The following is a 12,216-nucleotide window of genomic DNA, read 5'->3' on the forward strand; positions in this document are numbered from 1 at the left end:
CACATTACAGGCAAATTGTTTTTATTCTCTAGCTATTTAAATTGGAAACTTTTTCTTTTTATTGCCAGTACAGACATTTGGAAGAGGTCAAACAGACACAATAGCCATCACCTAAAGACTTACCACACTGTTTAGGCCCAATTCCAACTGCTTTTGGCAGCTAAACAGTGTTGAGCCTCTTTAGTAGTTTAATTTAAGACCCCCTGCTAATATCATGTCCTGTAGGTCTTTTTACATTACCAACACATGATTTTTTTCAGTAAGCCAATACAGTTAGGAAACTTTTGTATTAGCTTACCTGGTGATAGAAGTAGAAGAGGGCAAAAAAGTGCCTTTAACTCACCTACAGCCATACCACATTGGATAGGCCCAATCTCGTCTGATCTTGGAAGCTAAGCAGTGTTGGGCCTGGTTAGTACTTGGGTGGGAGACCACATGGGAACACCAGGTGCTGTAGGTTTTTTCACATTACAGGCAAATTGTTTTTATTCTCTAGCTATTTAAATTGGAAAAATTTTCTTTTTATTGCCCGTACAGACATTTGGAAGAGGTCAAACAGACACAATAGCCATCACCTAAAGACTTACCACACTGTTTAGGCCCAATTCCAACTGCTTTTGGCAGCTAAACAGTGTTGAGCCTCTTTAGTAGTTTAATTTAAGACCCCCTGCTAATATCATGTCCTGTAGGTCTTTTTACATTACCAACACATGATTTTTTTCAGTAAGCCAATACAGTTATTAAACTTTTTTATTAGCTTACCTGGTGATAGAAGTAGAAGAGGGCAAAAAAGTGCCTGTATCTCACCTATAGCCATACCACATTGGATAGGCCCAATCTCTTCTGATCTTGGAAGCTAAGCAGTGTTGGGCCTGGTTAATACTTGGGTGGGAGACCACATGGGAACACCAGGTGCTGTAATTTTTTTCACATTACAGGCAAATTGTTTTTATTCTCTAGCTATTTAAATTGGAAACTTTTTCTTTTTCTTGCCAGTACAGACATTTGGAAGAGGTCAAACAGACACAATAGCCATCACCTAAAGACTTACCACACTGTTTAGGCCAAATTCCAACTGCTTTTGGCAGCTAAACAGTGTTAAGCCTGTTTAGTAGTTTAATTTAAGACCCCCTGCTAATATCATGTCCTGTAGGTCTTTTTACATTACCAACACATGATTTTTTTTAAGTAAGCCAATACAGTTAGGAAACTTTTTTATTAGCTTACCTGGTGATAGAAGTAGAAGAGGGCAAAAAAGTGCCTGTATCTCACCTACAGCCATACCACATTGGATAGGCCCAATCTCGTCTGATCTTGGAAGCTAAGCAGTGTTGGGCCTGGTTAGTACTTGGGTGGGAGACCACCTGGGAACACCAGGTGCTGTAGGTTTTTTCACATTACTGGCAAATTGTTTTTATTCTCTAGCTATTTATATAGGAAACTTTTTCTTTTTATTGCCAGCACAGACATTTGGAAGAGGTCAAACAGACACAATAGCCATCACCTAAAGACTTACCACACTGTTTAGGCTCAATTCCAACTGCTTTTGGCAGCTAAACAGTGTTGAGCCTCTTTTGTAGTTTAATTTAAGACCCCCTGCTAATATCATGTCCTGTAGGTCTTTTTACATTACCAACACATGATTTTTTTCAGTAAGCCAATACAGTTAGGAAACTTTTGTATTAGCTTACCTGGTGATAGAAGTAGAAGAGGGCAAAAAAGTGCCTGTATCTCACCTACAGCCATACCACATTGGATAGGCCCAATCTCGTCTGATCTTGGAAGCTAAGCAGTGTTGGGCCTGGTTAGTACTTGGGTGGGAGACCACATGGGAACACCAGGTGCTGTAGGTTTTTTCACATTACTGGCAAATTGTTTTTATTCTCTAGCTATTTAAATTGGAAAATTTTTCTTTTTATTGCCAGTACAGACATTTGGAAGAGGTCAAACAGACACAATAGCCATCACCTAAAGACTTACCACACTGTTTAGGCCCAATTCCAACTGCTTTTGGCAGCTAAACAGTGTTGAGCCTCTTTAGTAGTTTAATTTAAGACCCCCTGCTAATATCATGTCCTGTAGGTCTTTTTACATTACCAACACATGATTTTTTTCAGTAAGCCAATACAGTTAGGAAACTTTTTTATTAGCTTACCTGGTGATAGAAGTAGAAGAGGGCAAAAAAGTGCCTGTGTCTCACCTACAGCCATACCACATTGGATAGGCCCAATCTCGTCTGATCTTGGAAGCTAAGCAGTGTTGGGCCTGGTTAGTACTTGGGTGGGAGACCACATGGGAACACCAGGTGCTGTAGGTTTTTTGACATTACAGGCAAATTGTTTTTATTCTCTAGCTATTTAAATTGGAAACTTTTTCTTTTTATTGCCAGTACAGACATTTGGAAGAGGTCAAACAGACACAATAGCCATCACCTAAAGACTTACCACACTGTTTAGGCCCAATTCCAACTGCTTTTGGCAGCTAAACAGTGTTGAGCCTCTTTAGTAGTTTAATTTAAGACCCCCTGCTAATATCATGTCCTGTAGGTCTTTTTACATTACCAACACATGATTTTTTTCAGTAAGCCAATACAGTTAGGAAACTTTTTTATTAGCTTACCTGGTGATAGAAGTAGAAGAGGGCAAAAAAGTGCCTGTGTCTCACCTACAGCCATACCACATTGGATAGGCCCAATCTCGTCTGATCTTGGAAGCTAAGCAGTGTTGGGCCTGGTTAGTACTTGGGTGGGAGACCACATGGGAACACCAGGTGCTGTAGGTTTTTTCACATTACAGGCAAATTGTTTTTATTCTCTAGCTATTTAAATTGGAAACTTTTTCTTTTTATTGCCAGTACAGACATTTGGAAGAGGTCAAACAGACACAATAGCAATCACCTAAAGACTTACCACACTGTTTAGGCCCAATTCCAACTGCTTTTGGCAGCTAAACAGTGTTGAGCCTCTTTAGTAGTTTAATTTAAGACCCCCTGCTAATATCATGTCCTGTAGGTCTTTTTACATTACCAACACATGATTTTTTTCAGTAAGCCAATACAGTTAGGAAACTTTTTTATTAGCTTACCTGGTGATAGAAGTAGAAGAGGGCAAAAAAGTGCCTGTATCTCACCTACAGCCATACCACATTGGATAGTCCCAATCTCGTCTGATCTTGGAAGCTAAGCAGTGTTGGGCTTGGTTAGTACTTGGGTGGGAGACCACATGGGAACACCAGGTGCTGTAGGTTTTTTCACATTACAGGCAAATTGTTTTTATTCTCTAGCTATTTAAATTGGAAACTTTTTCTTTTTATTGCCAGTACAGACATTTGGAAGAGGTCAAACAGACACAATAGCCATCACCTAAAGACTTACCACACTGTTTAGGCCCAATTCCAACTGCTTCTGGCAGCTAAACAGTGTTGAGCCTCTTTAGTAGTTTAATTTAAGACCCCCTGCTAATATCATGTCCTGTAGGTCTTTTTACATTACCAACACATGATTTTTTTCAGTAAGCCAATACAGTTAGGAAACTTTTTTATTAGCTTACCTGGTGATAGAAGTAGAAGAGGGCAAAAAAGTGCCTGTATCTCACCTACAGCCATACCACATTGGATAGGCCCAATCTCGTCTGATCTTGGAAGCTAAGCAGTGTTGGGACTGGTTAGTACTTGGGTGGGAGACCACATGGGAACACCAGGTGCTGTAGGTTTTTTCACATTACAGGCAAATTGTTTTTATTCTCTAGCTATTTAAATTGGAAATTTTTTCTTTTTATTGCCAGTACAGACATTTGGAAGAGGTCAAACAGACACAATAGCCATCACCTAAAGACTTACCACACTGTTTAGGCCCAATTCCAACTGCTTTTGGCAGCTAAACAGTGTTGAGCCTGTTTAGTAGTTTAATTTAAGACCCCCTGCTAAGATCATGTCCTGTAGGTCTTTTTACATTACCAACACATGATTTTTTTTAAGTAAGCCAATACAGTTAGGAAACTTTTTTATTAGCTTACCTGGTGATAGAAGTAGAAGAGGGCAAAAAAGTGCCTGTATCTCACCTACAGCCATACCACATTGGATAGGCCCAATCTCGTCTGATCTTGGAAGCTAAGCAGTGTTGGGCCTGGTTAGTACTTGGGTGGGAGACCACCTGGGAACACCAGGTGCTGTAGGTTTTTTCACATTACTGGCAAATTGTTTTTATTCTCTAGCTATTTAAATTGGAAACTTTTTCTTTTTATTGCCAGCACAGACATTTGGAAGAGGTCAAACAGACACAATAGCCATCACCTAAAGACTTACCACACTGTTTAGGCTCAATTCCAACTGCTTTTGGCAGCTAAACAGTGTTGAGCCTCTTTTGTAGTTTAATTTAAGCCCCCCTGCTAATATCATGTCCTGTAGGTCTTTTTACATTACCAACACATGATTTTTTTTAGTAAGCCAATACAGTTAGGAAACTTTTGTATTAGCTTACCTGGTGATAGAAGTAGAAGAGGGCAAAAAAGTGCCTGTATCTCACCTACAGCCATACCACATTGGATAGGCCCAATCTCGTCTGATCTTGGAAGCTAAGCAGTGTTGGGCCTGGTTAGTACTTGGGTGGGAGACCACCTGGGAACACCAGGTGCTGTAGGTTTTTTCACATTACTGGCAAATTGTTTTTATTCTCTAGCTATTTATATTGGAAACTTTTTCTTTTTATTGCCAGCACAGACATTTGGAAGAGGTCAAACAGACACAATAGCCATCACCTAAAGACTTACCACACTGTTTAGGCTCAATTCCAACTGCTTTTGGCAGCTAAACAGTGTTGAGCCTCTTTAGTAGTTTAATTTAAGACCCCCTGCTAATATCATGTCCTGTAGGTCTTTTTACATTACCAACACATGATTTTTTTCAGTAAGCCAATACAGTTAGGAAACTTTTTTATTAGCTTACCTGGTGATAGAAGTAGAAGAGGGCAAAAAAGTGCATGTATCTCACCTACAGCCATACCACATTGGATAGGCCCAATCTCGTCTGATCTTGGAAGCTAAGCAGTGTTGGGCCTGGTTAGTACTTGGGTGGGAGACCACATGGGAACACCAGGTGCTGTAGGTTTTTTCACATTACAGGCAAATTGTTTTTATTCTCTAGCTATTTAAATTGGAAACTTTTTCTTTTTATTGCCAGTACAGACATTTGGAAGAGGTCAAACAGACACAATAGCCATCTCCTAAAGATTTACCACACTGTTTAGGCCCAATTCCAACTGCTTTTGGCAGCTAAACAGTGTTGAGCCTCTTTAGTAGTTTAATTTAAGACCCCCTGCTAATATCATGTCCTGTAGGTCTTTTTACATTACCAACACATGATTTTTTTCAGTAAGCCAATACAGTTAGGAAACTTTTGTATTAGCTTACCTGGTGATAGAAGTAGAAGAGGGCAAAAAAGTGCCTTTAACTCACCTACAGCCATACCACATTGGATAGGCCCAATCTCGTCTGATCTTGGAAGCTAAGCAGTGTTGGGCCTGGTTAGTACTTGGGTGGGAGACCACATGGGAACACCAGGTGCTGTAGGTTTTTTCACATTACAGGCAAATTGTTTTTATTCTCTAGCTATTTAAATTGGAAAAATTTTCTTTTTATTGCCAGTACAGACATATGGAAGAGGTCAAACAGACACAATAGCCATCACCTAAAGACTTACCACACTGTTTAGGCCCAATTCCAACTGCTTTTGGCAGCTAAACAGTGTTGAGCCTCTTTAGTAGTTTAATTTAAGACCCCCTGCTAATATCATGTCCTGTAGGTCTTTTTACATTACCAACACATGATTTTTTTCAGTAAGCCAATACAGTTAGGAAACTTTTTTATTAGCTTACCTGGTGATAGAAGTAGAAGAGGGCAAAAAAGTGCCTGTATCTCACCTACAGCCATACCACATTGGACAGGCCCAATCTCTTCTGATCTTGGAAGCTAAGCAGTGTTGGGCCTGGTTAATACTTGGGTGGGAGACCACATGGGAACACCAGGTGCTGTAATTTTTTTCACATTACAGGCAAATTGTTTTTATTCTCTAGCTATTTAAATTGGAAACTTTTTCTTTTTCTTGCCAGTACAGACATTTGGAAGAGGTCAAACAGACACAATAGCCATCACCTAAAGACTTACCACACTGTTTAGGCCAAATTCCAACTGCTTTTGGCAGCTAAACAGTGTTAAGCCTGTTTAGTAGTTTAATTTAAGACCCCCTGCTAATATCATGTCCTGTAGGTCTTTTTACATTACCAACACATGATTTTTTTTTAAGTAAGCCAATACAGTTAGGAAACTTTTTTATTAGCTTACCTGGTGATAGAAGTAGAAGAGGGCAAAAAAGTGCCTGTATCTCACCTACAGCCATACCACATTGGATAGGCCCAATCTCGTCTGATCTTGGAAGCTAAGCAGTGTTGGGCCTGGTTAGTACTTGGGTGGGAGACCACCTGGGAACACCAGGTGCTGTAGGTTTTTTCACATTACTGGCAAATTGTTTTTATTCTCTAGCTATTTATATAGGAAACTTTTTCTTTTTATTGCCAGCACAGACATTTGGAAGAGGTCAAACAGACACAATAGCCATCACCTAAAGACTTACCACACTGTTTAGGCTCAATTCCAACTGCTTTTGGCAGCTAAACAGTGTTGAGCCTCTTTTGTAGTTTAATTTAAGACCCCCTGCTAATATCATGTACTGTAGGTCTTTTTACATTACCAACACATGATTTTTTTCAGTAAGCCAATACAGTTAGGAAACTTTTGTATTAGCTTACCTGGTGATAGAAGTAGAAGAGGGCAAAAAAGTGCCTTTAACTCACCTACATCCATACCACATTGGATAGGCCCAATCTCGTCTGATCTTGGAAGCTAAGCAGTGTTGGGCCTGGTTAGTACTTGGGTGGGAGACCACATGGGATCACAAGGTGCTGTAGGTTTTTTCACATTACTGGCAAATTGTTTTTATTCTCTAGCTATTTAAATTGGAAGCTTTTTCTTTTTATTGCCAGTACAGACATTTGGAAGAGGTCAAACAGACACAATAGCCATCACCTAAAGACTTACCACACTGTTTAGGCCCAATTCCAACTGCTTTTGGCAGCTAAACAGTGTTGAGCCTCTTTAGTAGTTTAATTTAAGACCCCCTGCTAATATCATGTCCTGTAGTTCTTTTTACATTATCAACACATGATTTTTTTTAAGTAAGCCAATACAGTTAGGAAACTTTTTTATTAGCTTACCTGGTGATAGAAGTAGAAGAGGGCAAAAAAGTGCCTGTATCTCATCTACAGCCATACCACATTGGATAGTCCCAATCTCGTCTGATCTTGGAAGCTAAGCAGTGTTGGGCTTGGTTAGTACTTGGGTGGGAGACCACATGGGAACACCAGGTGCTGTAGGTTTTTTCACATTACAGGCAAATTGTTTTTATTCTCTAGCTATTTAAATTGGAAACTTTTTCTATTTATTGCCAGTACAGACATTTGGAAGAGGTCAAACAGACACAATAGCCATCTCCTAAAGACTTACCACACTGTTTAGGCCCAATTCCAACTACTTGTGGCAGCTAAACAGTGTTGAGCCTCTTTAGTAGTTTAATTTAAGACCCCCTGCTAATATCATGTCCTGTAGGTCTTTTTACATTACCAACACATGATTTTTTTCAGTAAGCCAATACAGTTAGGAAACTTTTTTATTAGCTTACCTGGTGATAGAAGTAGAAGAGGGCAAAAAAGTGCCTGCATCTCAACTACAGCCATACCACATTGGATAGGCCCAATCTCGTCTGAACTTGGAAGCTAAGCAGTGTTGGGCCTGGTTAGTACTTTGGTGGGAGACCACATGGGAACACCAGGTGCTGTCGGTTTTTTCACATTACAGGCAATTTTTTTTTTATTCTCTAGCTATTTAAATTGGAAACTTTTTATTTTTATTGCCAGTACAGACATTTGGAAGAGGTCAAACAGACACAATAGCCATCACCTAAAGACTTAACACACTGTTTAGGCCCAATTCCAACTGCTTTTGGCAGCTAAACAGTGTTGGTCCCCTTTAGTAGTTTAATTTAAGACTCCCTGCTAATATCATGTCCTGTAGGTCTTTTTACATTACCAACACATGATTTTTTTCAGTAAGCCAATACAGTTAGGAAACTTTTTTATTAGCTTACCTGGTGATAGAAGTAGAAGAGGGCAAAAAAGTGCCTGTATCTCACCTACAGCCATACCACATTGGATAGGCCCAATCTCGTCTGATCTTGGAAGCTAAGCAGTGTTGGGCCTGGTTAGTACTTGGGTGGGAGACCACATGGGAACACCAGGTGCTGTAGGTTTTTTCACATTACAGGCAAATTGTTTTTATTCTCTAGCTATTTAAATTGGAAACTTTTTCTTTTTATTGCCAGTACAGACATTTGGAAGAGGTCAAACAGACACAATAGCCATCACCTAAAGACTTACCACACTGTTTAGGCCCAATTCCAACTGCTTTTGGCAGCTAAACAGTGTTGAGCCTCTTTAGTAGTTTAATTTAAGACCCCCTGCTAATATCATGTCCTGTAGGTCTTTTTACATTACCAACACATGATTTTTTTCAGTAAGCCAATACAGTTAGGAAACTTTTTTATTAGCTTACCTGGTGATAGAAGTAGAAGAGGGCAAAAAAGTGCCTATATCTCACCTACAGCCATACCACATTGGATAGGCCCAATCTTGTCTGATCTTGGAAGCTAAGCAGTGTTGGGCCTGGTTAGTACTTGGGTGGGAGACCACATGGGAACACCAGGTGCTGTAGGTTTTTTCACATTACAGGCAAATTGTTTTTATTCTCTAGCTATTTAAATTGGAAACTTTTTCTTTTTATTGCCAGTACAGACATTTGGAAGAGGTCAAACAGACACAATAGCCATCTCCTAAAGACTTACCACACTGTTTAGGCCCAATTCCAACTACTTTTGGCAGCTAAACAGTGTTGAGCCTCTTTAGTAGTTTAATTTAAGACCCCCTGCTAATATCATGTCCTGTAGGTCTTTTTACATTACCAACACATGATTTTTTTCAGTAAGCCAATACAGTTAGGAAACTTTTTTATTAGCTTACCTGGTGATAGAAGTAGAAGAGGGCAAAAAAGTGAATTTAACTCACCTACAGCCATACCACATTGGATAGGCCCAATCTCGTCTGATCTTGGAAGCTAAGCAGTGTTGGGCCTGGTTAGTACTTGGGTGGGAGACCACATGGGAACACCAGGTGCTGTAGGTTTTTTCACATCACTGGCAAATTGTTTTTATTCTCTAGCTATTTATATTGGAAACTTTTTCATTTTATTGCCAGCACAGACATTTGGAAGAGGTCAAACAGACACAATAGCCATCAGCTAAAGACTTACCACACTGTTTAGGCTCAATTCCAACTGCTTTTGGCAGCTAAACAGTGTTGAGCCTCTTTTGTAGTTTAATTTAAGACCCCCTGCTAATATCATGTCCTGTAGGTCTTTTTACATTACCAACACATGATTTTTTTCCGTAAGCCAATACAGTTAGGGAACTTTTGTATTAGCTTACCTGGTGATAGAAGTAGAAGAGGGCAAAAAAGTGCCTGTATCTCACCTACAGCCATACCACATTGGATAGGCCCAATCTCGTCTGATCTTGGAAGCTAAGCAGTGTTGGGCCTGGTTAGTACTTTGGTGGGAGACCACATGGGAACACCAGGTGCTGTAGGGTTTTTCACATTACAGGCAAACTGTTTTTATTCTCTAGCTATTTAAATTGGAAACTTTTTCTTTTTATTGCCAGTACAGACATTTGGAAGAGGTCAAACAGACACAATAGCCATCACATAAAGACTTACCACACTGTTTAGGCCCAATTCCAACTGCTTTTGGCAGCTAAACAGTGTTGAGCCTCTTTAGTAGTTTAATTTAAGACCCCCTGCTAATATCATGTCCTGTAGGTCTTTTTACATTACCAACACATGATTTTTTTCAGTAAGCCAATACAGTTAGGAAACTTTTTTATTAGCTTACCTGGTGATAGAAGTAGAAGAGGGCTAAAAAGTGCCTGTATTTCACCTACAGCCATACCACATTGGATAGGCCCAATCTCGTCTGTTCTTGGAAGCTAAGCAGTGTTGGGCCTGGTTAGTACTTGGGTGGGAGACCACATGGGAACACCAGGTGCTGTAGGTTTTTTCACATTACAGGCAAATTGTTTTTATTCTCTAGCTATTTAAATTGGAAACTTTTTCTTTTTATTGCCAGTACAGGCATTTGGAAGAGGTCAAACAGACACAATAGCCATCACCTAAAGACTTACCACACTGTTTAGGCCCAATTCCATCTGCTTTTGGCAGCTAAACAGTGTTGATCCTCTTTAGTAGTTTAATTTAAGACCCCCTGCTAATATCATGTCCTGTAGGTCGTTTTACATTACCAACACATGATTTTTTTCAGTAAGCCAATACAGTTAGGAAACTTTTTTATTAGCTTACCTGGTGATAGAAGTAGAAGAGGGCAAAAAAGTGCCTGTATCTCACCTACAGCCATACCACATTGGATAGGCCCAATCTCGTCTGATCTTGGAAGCTAAGCAGTGTTGGGCCTGGTTAGTACTTGGGTGGGAGACCACATGGGAACACCAGGTGCTGTAGGTTTTTTGACATTACAGGCAAATTGTTTTTATTCTCTAGCTATTTAAATTGGAAACTTTTTCTTTTTATTGCCAGTACAGACATTTGGAAGAGGTCAAACAGACACAATAGCCATCACCTAAAGACTTACCACACTGTTTAGGCCCAATTCCAACTGCTTTTGGCAGCTAAACAGTGTTGAGCCTCTTTAGTAGTTTAATTTAAGACCCCCTGCTAATATCATGTCCTGTAGGTCTTTTTACATTACCAACACATGATTTTTTTCAGTAAGCCAATACAGTTAGGAAACTTTTTTATTAGCTTACCTGGTGATAGAAGTAGAAGAGGGCAAAAAAGTGCCTGTGTCTCACCTACAGCCATACCACATTGGATAGGCCCAATCTCGTCTGATCTTGGAAGCTAAGCAGTGTTGGGCCTGGTTAGTACTTGGGTGGGAGACCACATGGGAACACCAGGTGCTGTAGGTTTTTTCACATTACAGGCAAATTGTTTTTATTCTCTAGCTATTTAAATTGGAAACTTTTTCTTTTTATTGCCAGTACAGACATTTGGAAGAGGTCAAACAGACACAATAGCAATCACCTAAAGACTTACCACACTGTTTAGGCCCAATTCCAACTGCTTTTGGCAGCTAAACAGTGTTGAGCCTCTTTAGTAGTTTAATTTAAGACCCCCTGCTAATATCATGTCCTGTAGGTCTTTTTACATTACCAACACATGATTTTTTTCAGTAAGCCAATACAGTTAGGAAACTTTTTTATTAGCTTACCTGGTGATAGAAGTAGAAGAGGGCAAAAAAGTGCCTGTATCTCACCTACAGCCATACCACATTGGATAGTCCCAATCTCGTCTGATCTTGGAAGCTAAGTAGTGTTGGGCTTGGTTAGTACTTGGGTGGGAGACCACATGGGAACACCAGGTGCTGTAGGTTTTTTCACATTACAGGCAAATTGTTTTTATTCTCTAGCTATTTAAATTGGAAACTTTTTCTTTTTATTGCCAGTACAGACATTTGGAAGAGGTCAAACAGACACAATAGCCATCACCTAAAGACTTACCACACTGTTTAGGCCCAATTCCAACTGCTTCTGGCAGCTAAACAGTGTTGAGCCTCTTTAGTAGTTTAATTTAAGACCCCCTGCTAATATCATGTCCTGTAGGTCTTTTTACATTACCAACACATGATTTTTTTCAGTAAGCCAATACAGTTAGGAAACTTTTGTATTAGCTTACCTGGTGATAGAAGTAGAAGAGGGCAAAAAAGTGCCTTTAACTCACCTACAGCCATACCACATTGGATAGGCCCAATTTCGTCTGATCTTGGAAGCTAAGCAGTGTTGGGCCTGGTTAGTACTTGGGTGGGAGACCACATGGGAACACCAGGTGCTGTAGGTTTTTTCACATTACAGGCAAATTGTTTTTATTCTCTAGCTATTTAAATTGGAAAAATTTTCTTTTTATTGCCAGTACAGACATTTGGAAGAGGTCAAACAGACACAATAGCCATCACCTAAAGACTTACCACACTGTTTAGGCCCAATTCCA

General features: G+C 39.8%; 23 non-coding genes and 3 pseudogenes across 23 annotated transcripts; all 26 read left to right on the top strand.

Moving 5' to 3' along the window:
- The first annotated feature begins 341 nt into the window (after positions 1-341).
- LOC146052166 (5S ribosomal RNA) lies at positions 342-460 on the top strand. The gene has a single exon (XR_014467206.1). It is a non-coding gene; the product is annotated as a 5S ribosomal RNA (ribosomal RNA).
- Positions 461-805: 345 nt separating this feature from the next.
- On the top strand, positions 806-924 carry LOC146052705 (5S ribosomal RNA; annotated as a pseudogene).
- A 346-nt stretch (positions 925-1,270) lies between these two features.
- On the top strand, positions 1,271-1,389 carry LOC146052385 (5S ribosomal RNA). The gene has a single exon (XR_014467388.1). It is a non-coding gene; the product is annotated as a 5S ribosomal RNA (ribosomal RNA).
- Positions 1,390-1,734: 345 nt separating this feature from the next.
- LOC146052178 (5S ribosomal RNA) lies at positions 1,735-1,853 on the top strand. The gene has a single exon (XR_014467207.1). It is a non-coding gene; the product is annotated as a 5S ribosomal RNA (ribosomal RNA).
- Positions 1,854-2,198: 345 nt separating this feature from the next.
- LOC146052186 (5S ribosomal RNA) lies at positions 2,199-2,317 on the top strand. Its single transcript, XR_014467208.1, has one exon. It is a non-coding gene; the product is annotated as a 5S ribosomal RNA (ribosomal RNA).
- A 345-nt stretch (positions 2,318-2,662) lies between these two features.
- LOC146052187 (5S ribosomal RNA) lies at positions 2,663-2,781 on the top strand. Its single transcript, XR_014467209.1, has one exon. It is a non-coding gene; the product is annotated as a 5S ribosomal RNA (ribosomal RNA).
- A 345-nt stretch (positions 2,782-3,126) lies between these two features.
- Positions 3,127-3,245, top strand: LOC146052378 (5S ribosomal RNA). The gene has a single exon (XR_014467382.1). It is a non-coding gene; the product is annotated as a 5S ribosomal RNA (ribosomal RNA).
- Positions 3,246-3,590: 345 nt separating this feature from the next.
- LOC146052586 (5S ribosomal RNA) lies at positions 3,591-3,709 on the top strand. The gene has a single exon (XR_014467571.1). It is a non-coding gene; the product is annotated as a 5S ribosomal RNA (ribosomal RNA).
- A 346-nt stretch (positions 3,710-4,055) lies between these two features.
- On the top strand, positions 4,056-4,174 carry LOC146052397 (5S ribosomal RNA). Its single transcript, XR_014467399.1, has one exon. It is a non-coding gene; the product is annotated as a 5S ribosomal RNA (ribosomal RNA).
- A 345-nt stretch (positions 4,175-4,519) lies between these two features.
- On the top strand, positions 4,520-4,638 carry LOC146052409 (5S ribosomal RNA). The gene has a single exon (XR_014467410.1). It is a non-coding gene; the product is annotated as a 5S ribosomal RNA (ribosomal RNA).
- A 345-nt stretch (positions 4,639-4,983) lies between these two features.
- LOC146052188 (5S ribosomal RNA) lies at positions 4,984-5,102 on the top strand. Its single transcript, XR_014467210.1, has one exon. It is a non-coding gene; the product is annotated as a 5S ribosomal RNA (ribosomal RNA).
- Positions 5,103-5,447: 345 nt separating this feature from the next.
- Positions 5,448-5,566, top strand: LOC146052190 (5S ribosomal RNA). Its single transcript, XR_014467212.1, has one exon. It is a non-coding gene; the product is annotated as a 5S ribosomal RNA (ribosomal RNA).
- A 345-nt stretch (positions 5,567-5,911) lies between these two features.
- On the top strand, positions 5,912-6,030 carry LOC146052683 (5S ribosomal RNA; annotated as a pseudogene).
- Positions 6,031-6,377: 347 nt separating this feature from the next.
- On the top strand, positions 6,378-6,496 carry LOC146052421 (5S ribosomal RNA). The gene has a single exon (XR_014467421.1). It is a non-coding gene; the product is annotated as a 5S ribosomal RNA (ribosomal RNA).
- A 345-nt stretch (positions 6,497-6,841) lies between these two features.
- On the top strand, positions 6,842-6,960 carry LOC146052715 (5S ribosomal RNA; annotated as a pseudogene).
- Positions 6,961-7,306: 346 nt separating this feature from the next.
- On the top strand, positions 7,307-7,425 carry LOC146052494 (5S ribosomal RNA). Its single transcript, XR_014467487.1, has one exon. It is a non-coding gene; the product is annotated as a 5S ribosomal RNA (ribosomal RNA).
- Positions 7,426-7,770: 345 nt separating this feature from the next.
- Positions 7,771-7,889, top strand: LOC146052573 (5S ribosomal RNA). The gene has a single exon (XR_014467559.1). It is a non-coding gene; the product is annotated as a 5S ribosomal RNA (ribosomal RNA).
- Positions 7,890-8,235: 346 nt separating this feature from the next.
- LOC146052192 (5S ribosomal RNA) lies at positions 8,236-8,354 on the top strand. The gene has a single exon (XR_014467213.1). It is a non-coding gene; the product is annotated as a 5S ribosomal RNA (ribosomal RNA).
- A 345-nt stretch (positions 8,355-8,699) lies between these two features.
- Positions 8,700-8,818, top strand: LOC146052501 (5S ribosomal RNA). The gene has a single exon (XR_014467493.1). It is a non-coding gene; the product is annotated as a 5S ribosomal RNA (ribosomal RNA).
- Positions 8,819-9,163: 345 nt separating this feature from the next.
- On the top strand, positions 9,164-9,282 carry LOC146052193 (5S ribosomal RNA). The gene has a single exon (XR_014467214.1). It is a non-coding gene; the product is annotated as a 5S ribosomal RNA (ribosomal RNA).
- A 345-nt stretch (positions 9,283-9,627) lies between these two features.
- LOC146052480 (5S ribosomal RNA) lies at positions 9,628-9,746 on the top strand. The gene has a single exon (XR_014467474.1). It is a non-coding gene; the product is annotated as a 5S ribosomal RNA (ribosomal RNA).
- Positions 9,747-10,091: 345 nt separating this feature from the next.
- Positions 10,092-10,210, top strand: LOC146052452 (5S ribosomal RNA). Its single transcript, XR_014467449.1, has one exon. It is a non-coding gene; the product is annotated as a 5S ribosomal RNA (ribosomal RNA).
- Positions 10,211-10,555: 345 nt separating this feature from the next.
- Positions 10,556-10,674, top strand: LOC146052194 (5S ribosomal RNA). Its single transcript, XR_014467215.1, has one exon. It is a non-coding gene; the product is annotated as a 5S ribosomal RNA (ribosomal RNA).
- A 345-nt stretch (positions 10,675-11,019) lies between these two features.
- LOC146052195 (5S ribosomal RNA) lies at positions 11,020-11,138 on the top strand. The gene has a single exon (XR_014467216.1). It is a non-coding gene; the product is annotated as a 5S ribosomal RNA (ribosomal RNA).
- Positions 11,139-11,483: 345 nt separating this feature from the next.
- Positions 11,484-11,602, top strand: LOC146052551 (5S ribosomal RNA). The gene has a single exon (XR_014467539.1). It is a non-coding gene; the product is annotated as a 5S ribosomal RNA (ribosomal RNA).
- Positions 11,603-11,947: 345 nt separating this feature from the next.
- On the top strand, positions 11,948-12,066 carry LOC146052415 (5S ribosomal RNA). Its single transcript, XR_014467415.1, has one exon. It is a non-coding gene; the product is annotated as a 5S ribosomal RNA (ribosomal RNA).
- The last annotated feature ends 150 nt before the right edge of the window (positions 12,067-12,216 follow it).

Source organism: Crinia signifera, unplaced genomic scaffold (genome assembly GCF_055691185.1).
Source record: "Crinia signifera unplaced genomic scaffold, ASM5569118v1 HAP2_SCAFFOLD_111, whole genome shotgun sequence".
Lineage (NCBI taxonomy): Eukaryota > Metazoa > Chordata > Amphibia > Anura > Myobatrachidae > Crinia > Crinia signifera.